Source organism: Echinops telfairi, unplaced genomic scaffold (genome assembly GCF_000313985.2).
Source record: "Echinops telfairi isolate 266 unplaced genomic scaffold, ASM31398v2 ScPeMD7_4048;HRSCAF=4782, whole genome shotgun sequence".
NCBI lineage: Eukaryota > Metazoa > Chordata > Mammalia > Afrosoricida > Tenrecidae > Echinops > Echinops telfairi.
In genome coordinates, this window is record NW_022107947.1 from 2,409,101 (window position 1) to 2,416,609 (window position 7,509).

General features: G+C 41.7%; 1 protein-coding gene across 5 annotated transcripts in view; it reads right to left on the reverse strand.

The window, feature by feature from the left end:
- CSNK1G1 (casein kinase 1 gamma 1) overlaps positions 1-4,053 on the reverse strand; it is a 180,310-nt gene extending 176,257 nt beyond the window's left edge. For all 5 annotated transcript variants that reach the window (XM_045294944.1, XM_045294945.1, XM_045294941.1 and 2 more), the window contains exon 1: positions 3,963-4,053. The gene's annotated coding sequence lies outside the window, so the exon portion shown is untranslated. The remainder of the gene's footprint in view (positions 1-3,962) is intronic.
- Positions 4,054-7,509: the final 3,456 nt, after the last annotated feature.

A 7,509-nucleotide genomic window follows, 5' to 3' on the forward strand; every position in this document is an offset into this window, starting at 1 on the left:
AATTCTACCTTACAAATCTGGCTAGACCAGAGGATGTACACTGGTACAGATAGGAACTGAAAACACAGGGAATCCAGGACAGATGACCCCTTCAAGACCAGGTGAGAGTGGTGATACCATAAGGGTGGAGGAAGGGTGGGGTGGAAAGGGGGAATCGATTACAGGGATCTACATATAACCTCCTCCCTGGGGGATGAACAACAGAAAAGTGGGTGAAGGGAGATGTCAGATAGTGTATGATATGACAAAATAATAATTTAATCATTATCAAGGGTTCATGAGGGAGGGGGAGGGAAAGGTAAAAATGAGGAGCTGATGCCGGGGGCTTATGTTTTGAGAATGATGAGGGTAACGAATGTACAAATGTGCTTTATACAATTGATGTATGTATGGATTGTGATAAGAGTTTTATGAGTCCCCAATAAAATGATTTTTTTAAAAAGATTGAATTATGTACTCCAAAAGTATTGTGTTGTAAATCCTATCTGTGCTGTGGCTATAATCCCATTTTGGAATTGATGGTCTAGTTAATGAGGTAAGATTAGTGTAGGATGTATCTTTTAAAACATAAAAGATATTCAGTCTGCAAGCAAACCAGAAATGAAGGACTAGAGATAGATACCAGGCCACATGAAGACAACCCCAGTAGCAATCTTGGACCTTCTTCCAGAACTGACAAAGAATTCTTCCCCTAGAGCTGGCATGCTGAATTTAGACTTCTAGCCTCCTAAACTATGAGTAAATAAATTTCTGCTTGTTAAAGCAACCCCTTGTGGTGTGTCTATCACAGCAGCACTAGATAACTACCCAAAAACCCCTCACTGTCATCAGTCACCTCTGAAGTAATGGTCAGGGGACTGTCCAGTAATTTTTTGTGTTTTCCTGAAAAGGGAACAATAGGCCAAATAAGTTTAGGAACCAGGGTCTAATCTACCAGAAGAACTATATGATGCCCAGGTGTCACTGACAACAGTCCTGTTAATGGCCAAAATAGATAGATCCTGACAGAAATAAGAAAAATTTTGGTTTTGAGTAGAACAGAACTCAAAAGTCCCGACTTACTGGAACAAATGAGTCTATAGGGCTTCCCCAAACAATCACTCAACCTGGGATAATCCATAAACTTTAACCAAAACTGAGGTCACATTTCAGCAAAATAACAGATTTCGCCCATAAAATAAAAAATATTACTAGTGAGTACTGTGCACCTATGAAACATCATCTATATGAGAACAAATGGCCTAACAATTACTCAAAATCAAATGAAAGGGCAAGGGGACAAAGGAACCAAATTACTGGAAATAACACAATGAGCTGTTGACACATTGTGAAAAATGCAACCAATGTCACTGCAAATGTTCACAAGAAATATAGTAACTTCATAAATACATACAATAATGCACTGTCAAAATGAAATGTTTTGTTTCATATATATATGTATATATATATACAATAAAAAATTAATCCAGGAAAAAATAAAGAAAATTATAGCAAAAAAACTTAGATCCATACTAAAGACTTTATACTCTCAAGAGAGTCAATCAAAAAGTAAGATAATCTTTTTGAAAAATCTATTACTATAGCAAAACAACTTCAACTCTATTTAAAAGAGAAATATGGGGGGAAATATAATTGAAATTGTTTCTCGAATTTCAGAACATAAAGCTTTCTAAAAAAACTTCTAAAATGAATATAAATTACAAACTTTATACCCACTTCACTCACACAAAGAAATCTATTGTTAAAACAAGTTGTTTTGATTTTTGTCCTTTGCTTAAATATAAAATATATTTTGAAATTAAAAATACTAAAATTATGTCAAGAAACAAACTATATTAACTGTAAAGCTCACCTAACTATAAAAATAATTAATATAAAGATTTCATGATTTCTGTATTCTAGTTATGAGTTATTCAGGGAAGACATTCTAGTTTTATCAATTTTATAGAAAAGTATTATACATAGAGGAATTTTTAAAGTTTATTTAGTTTGAATAATATGGATTATGCTAAGAGGGAACCGATTACAAGGATCTATATGTGACCTCCTTCCTGGGGGACGGACAACAGAAAAGTGGGTGAAGGGAGATGTCGGACAGGGCAAGATATGACAAAATAATGATTTATAAATTATCAAGGGCTCATGAGGGAGGGGTAGGGAGGAGTGAGGGTAAAAAATGAGGACCTGATGCGGGGGGCTTAAGTGGAGAGCAAATGTTTTGAGAATGACGAGGGCAATGAATGTACAAATGTGCTTTACACAATTGATGTATGTAAGGATTGTGATGAGTCGTATGAGCCCCTAATAAAACGATTAAAAAAAAACATGGATTATGCTACTGATGTAAATCTTTATCTTAAAATTACAGGTATTTTCTACTTTCTGTTCCAATTTTAATTCTCTTCAAAGAGACATGTGATGTTATTTACTACTTACATATTCTTTCAAAAAATCTTTTCCTTGTTATCAGTTCAAACAGGGTACAAACAAATGACCTTGGCCATTTCAAAAAATGTACATATTCTGCTTTATTACTATGAGTTTTAAGACACCGCTAATACTTAAATTTCATGCTACTTAATGTTCAATTTCTAGAAACCACTTAATGTCTGTTGTATATATACATATATCTTGGAATATTATAACCCAATCCCCTTCTCAAACTTGTTCCACAAAACTAGGGTACCACTAACTTTAATATTCATGAAAATAATTCATATTCCATTTCCTAGGTGTTGAAATGATGAGCTGTTATTTAAATACAATATGCCTTTTATGACACTGTAAGAATCATATTTTACTTATGAGGAAAACGGAGGCCCTGGTAGATTCCATGATCTGTCCAAGGTCAACCAACAGCTAGCAAGTGGCATAGCCTGGGTTCTATCCCAGATTTACCGACTTCAAAGCCAATACTTCCACACTTAACCAGTTATATCCTTAAAAGACTACGAGGTAGGCTCAACAGCAGAGAATTTTGTCTCTGTGAACGTTCACAGATCTATTCTGGGGCGTCTATCACCACACAGTTCCTAGCAATTCAGTCACTGATTGAAATAGAAATGAAGAGGATCGTTCTGCTTCATTAAAATAGGGCAGGTTTACTGGCAGGTAAGACAGAGGTTGGAAAAAACTTGCCTCAACATGCTTTGCCTATATGGTTCCCTTAATTACACATGTACATCTACTTGCTGACAGGCCTATAGTTTAGTGCTTTCCAGAATTGCACTTTTCTAAGATAATTTATACTGGATTTAACAACGGCTGAAAGACTTGGTTGAGTAGTATATCAATCATTCGGACACTTTCCAAACATCTCAAAAATCATTAAGAGCAACAAATCCTTTCTTTTAAGCCGTGATGTCTACACATTTGGGGGGCATTGCTCCTCTAAGGCACTGGGGTGAAGGAGCAGTAAAGGAAGAAGTGGGGAAAGCGCACGGAAGTTGGGTGGAAGGAGATCTCATCCACTCTACGGCCCGAGCTCTGCAAAGGGCGGCTCCCCGCGGTGCCCAGCCACTGGGAACCCTGCGACCCTGGAAGCTCTGCTCTGTCCCTCCCAACAGGTTGGGCAGGGGAGGCAGACGAAGGAAAACAGGAGCTGGGGCCCCCAGCCACCTAGCCAAGAATCATGCTCTCCTTCGGGTTTTTGAGGATGCTACCCCTTTCAAAGCAAACCCTCCAGGGGGCAAAATCCCCGTCCTCCCGGGCCGAAGTCCTACACTCCAAGAGGGCGACTCCGCCGCCAACCTCAATTACGCAACCCACATCGCTTTGGAGCAGCCCTGCGCCCTCCATTCGGACACCGACACCTTCCACAGACACACACGCCGGCCTGCACCCCACCCGGGATCCTGGCGTCCTTCCACCCCAACCCAGGGGAAGGGCCCCTACCAACATCCTCAGACAACCCATTCTCTTGGACCCCGGCTTCCCGAGCGCCATCGATGCCGGGCGGATACCTGGTCCGGCAGCGCTTCCAGGCACAGGTGCTGCGGGCGCGGTCCCTTCTGGAAGGCGCCGAGTGCTCTCTACCCACCCACAGCTGCGGCTTCTCTCTTTCCCGGGAACGGGAGGGAGGCGAGATGCTGGAGGGGAGGGGAAGCTCGGAGCGGAGAAGCGGCAGGAGCTGAACCGGAACCGCTAACTCTAGCTCCGCCCACGGCCCGGCGACAGCGGAAAACCTGATAGGACGAACTGAGAGCCAGCCAAGAGAAATAAATACAACCATTTCCGGGTTGCCCCTCCTTAGCAACCGCGTGGGGTTGCTAAGCGGAAGTGCCTTCACCGACGGCCACCAGTTTTCTTTGGGGACTACTCGCAGGAGGGTTGTTCTGCAGCTTGGCAACACCTTGTGCTCCTGGCCTTAGACCCAGCTCACGCTTCGCTGCTACCGTCGTGAAGTCTATCCCGCTCTTCCTTCAGCTGTATCTTCCCCAATCCCCAGGCACTAAAGACGGCGCTGACTCCTGCCCCGAATCCGAGGCTGACTCCAGGGCCTCCCAAGAGTATTTTCTGGCGGATTGGCAAGCATCTCCCTCTTGTGGATTTTCAGCTGTGTTTCAACTAGGCTTTTAAATTCTTATTCAGGGTTATGAAAGCATTTTTTTCTCTTGCATTGCGTTCTCTGACAGCCCCTGAAGCCAAATGGTGAGAAAAGTTTATCTTCTCTTTTGTAAGGTTAACACATCTATGATTTCAAAACAGTTTAATTGAGTGGAAGGGCCAAAACAGCCAGAGGAACTTTAATCCTTAAAAGAGAAAGTAATAATGGGGCGGCTAAGGAAACCAGTCGCCACGACTGGGAATTAGGAAGACGTCTAACCGTCCAAATGGAATAAACTTTCCTACCTAGTCAAGGAAAGTGTCAATAAGATACTTCATTTATTCTGTCGAGGTGACTTTGGGTTTGAAAATATTGGATAGTCAATTTGGTTGGAGTAAAACAGCAGTATAATTAACCCTCTCTTTAGAAAACGGACCCATATTATAGTAGTTGAATATTCAGATATACTGTATGTAGTTGAGCAATCATAGAAAGAGTGGACCTATTTTCTTGGGGTGCTGTTTTAGGTGTCCTTATGTCAACTTCATTTACAGTGGCCCTGGGTGACTGAGTAGAAATGGGGTTTTTGGTTGTAATCTTTACAGAGACAGATCGCCAGGTCTTTCTCTCGCTAACCTGTAACTGTTTGCACCACCAGGGCGACTCACCCAACTCATTGCCTTGAGTTCATTCTGACTCAGTAGCCCTATAGGACAGAATAGACTGTCCTTTTGAGTTTCCTAGGTTGGAAATCTTTATGGGATCAGACATCCTCATCTTTCTCCCAATATCTTAGAATAAGTCAGCTTCTAAGTAGTAAAATGTAAAAGTAGCTCCTGAATTTGTTTTGTAGTCCAGGGCAGGGAATGTACTTAAAACTACAGGGTTCACTTAGGAGCCCAGAAAACAGTTCCACTGGGTGGAGATTTTCCCTCTAGGAGAGCACCTACCAACTTGCTCTGAGTTAGTGCATCCAGTGGTGTTGCCTGGAAGGTTCTCTTTGGTCACAGTGAAATTTTTTATAAAGCTTTTCCCCTTGAACCTAGTTTTTTGGTGATGGCCAATCAAGAGAACAGAGTGTATCTGTGAAATTTTGTTTCCTACTCTAGAAAAATGCCACAGAAACTGTTGTGATATTGAACACAGCTTACGAGGGAAATACTCAAGTTCCCTCATTTTACTATGGGAAAACTCAAGTGTACAAGTGGTTTTCTCATTTCAAAAGAGGTGAAATGTTGTTCTGGGCATCAATCAACTTCCGAACAGACAAAATTGTCAACTCAGTCCATTTGGAGCTCGTTCCACCAGGTCAGACTGTTAACAAAAACTTCTATTTAGAGGTTCTGAAAAGATTGTATAACAGTGTGTGACTAAAAAGGCCTGATTTGTGGTGGACGGGGGACTGGTTGGCCACCACAACAATGCACCTGTTCACACAGCCATCTGTGTGTGCCAGTTTTTGGCAAAAAACAGCATGCCTCTTGCCCCATGCACCTTACCTGACTTCACTCTATGCAATTGCTTTTTATCTCCTTGAATGAAGGACATGAAAGGACAGTGATTTGATGACATAGAAGAGGTGAAACAAGTGAGGAAAGTGCTGTCAGCCATCCAAACAGATGAGCTTGAAAAATGTTTCCAAGAATGGAATTGCAGATTTGACAAATGTATTAAGTGTAATGGAGAGTACTTTGAAGGTGACACCGTTGTTTTGTAAAAAATTTAAGTACATAGCTTTTGGGGGGCTACAGTTTGGGGGTCATATCCCCTCATATTTTATTGGTCATGATAATCTTTTAGTCACTGATAATGGACTGACGACGTCCACCTCAGCTGGGCAGAGAGGAAATGTGATTTGGTAATGTTTAAAAGAGAAACAGCAGGTCCATTGATTTCCGGTAGGCATGAAACAGCAAGCAGTAAACTGATTCACTGGAAGCAAAAATCAGTTCAGCAAAAAAACCCAAAAAACAGTTGCCCGGGAGTTGCTTCCACTTCGGAATCAAGTGTATTAACAGTAGGCTGCTGAGTAAGTAAAAAATAACCCCACCCTGCAGTCAATATGCATGCAGTGGGAGTGTGCACACAAACAATTCAAATGGAAACTGAACACATGCAGCAATTGTTCTTTGATGAAAGTAACAAGTGGTAAACTTGTTAACATGACAAAATAAAGCTTGGATAATTTTTTCAAGTAAATTATGAGCCCAATGAGCAAAAACAGTATCAAAAACTAGGGTGAATTTAAGTATCTCTAAAAAAGTTAAAGCTATAGAAATATTTTTTAGTAAAACTAAAAGTTCAAATTAACTGTATAGTTTAAGTCAGTATAGAAATGCAAATGCCCACTCATCAGTAATCTTCCCACTGCTTGAAGAAAAATAATCTCTAAGCCACATTTGTTTAGCCACATCTCTTCCTTCACTTAAAAAAAATATCATTTTATGAGGTGGCGGCCCAAATCCCAACTACGTGGACACCTGCCTCTCCCCCGAGAAGAATTTATTTCAGAGGATGGCACTGAATCTGCAGCTCCGGGAGAGGGACATGTCTGATCAGAGCACACAGGAGCAGATGAAGGGGGAGGAGGAAAGAGTGGAGCATATCCTGGCCCAACAGGCCTTAAGGGACGATCGATGTTCCTGCCCAGAGCAACCAGTCTACAGAGAGGACCATATGGCCGGCCCCACTGTGAGACACGCATGACGTCCCTCACTGACCCATAGCCCTACAGGGGACAACACTTGAGACACTGTGGGAATTGCACCTGATCTGATCCTGCCCAAGGAAGCAAAACACTAAGGGGTTGCAACAGAACAGCAAGGGAACAAAGCAGCAAGGTCCCCAGGGAATGCTGAAGGTGAATTTTGGGGCCAGGGCTTGGTGCCCCAACAGACTGGACTGGAAAACAGTCCTAAAGGCCAACAAACAGTCCTTGAACTAACTACAAGCTTTTCTTTCTT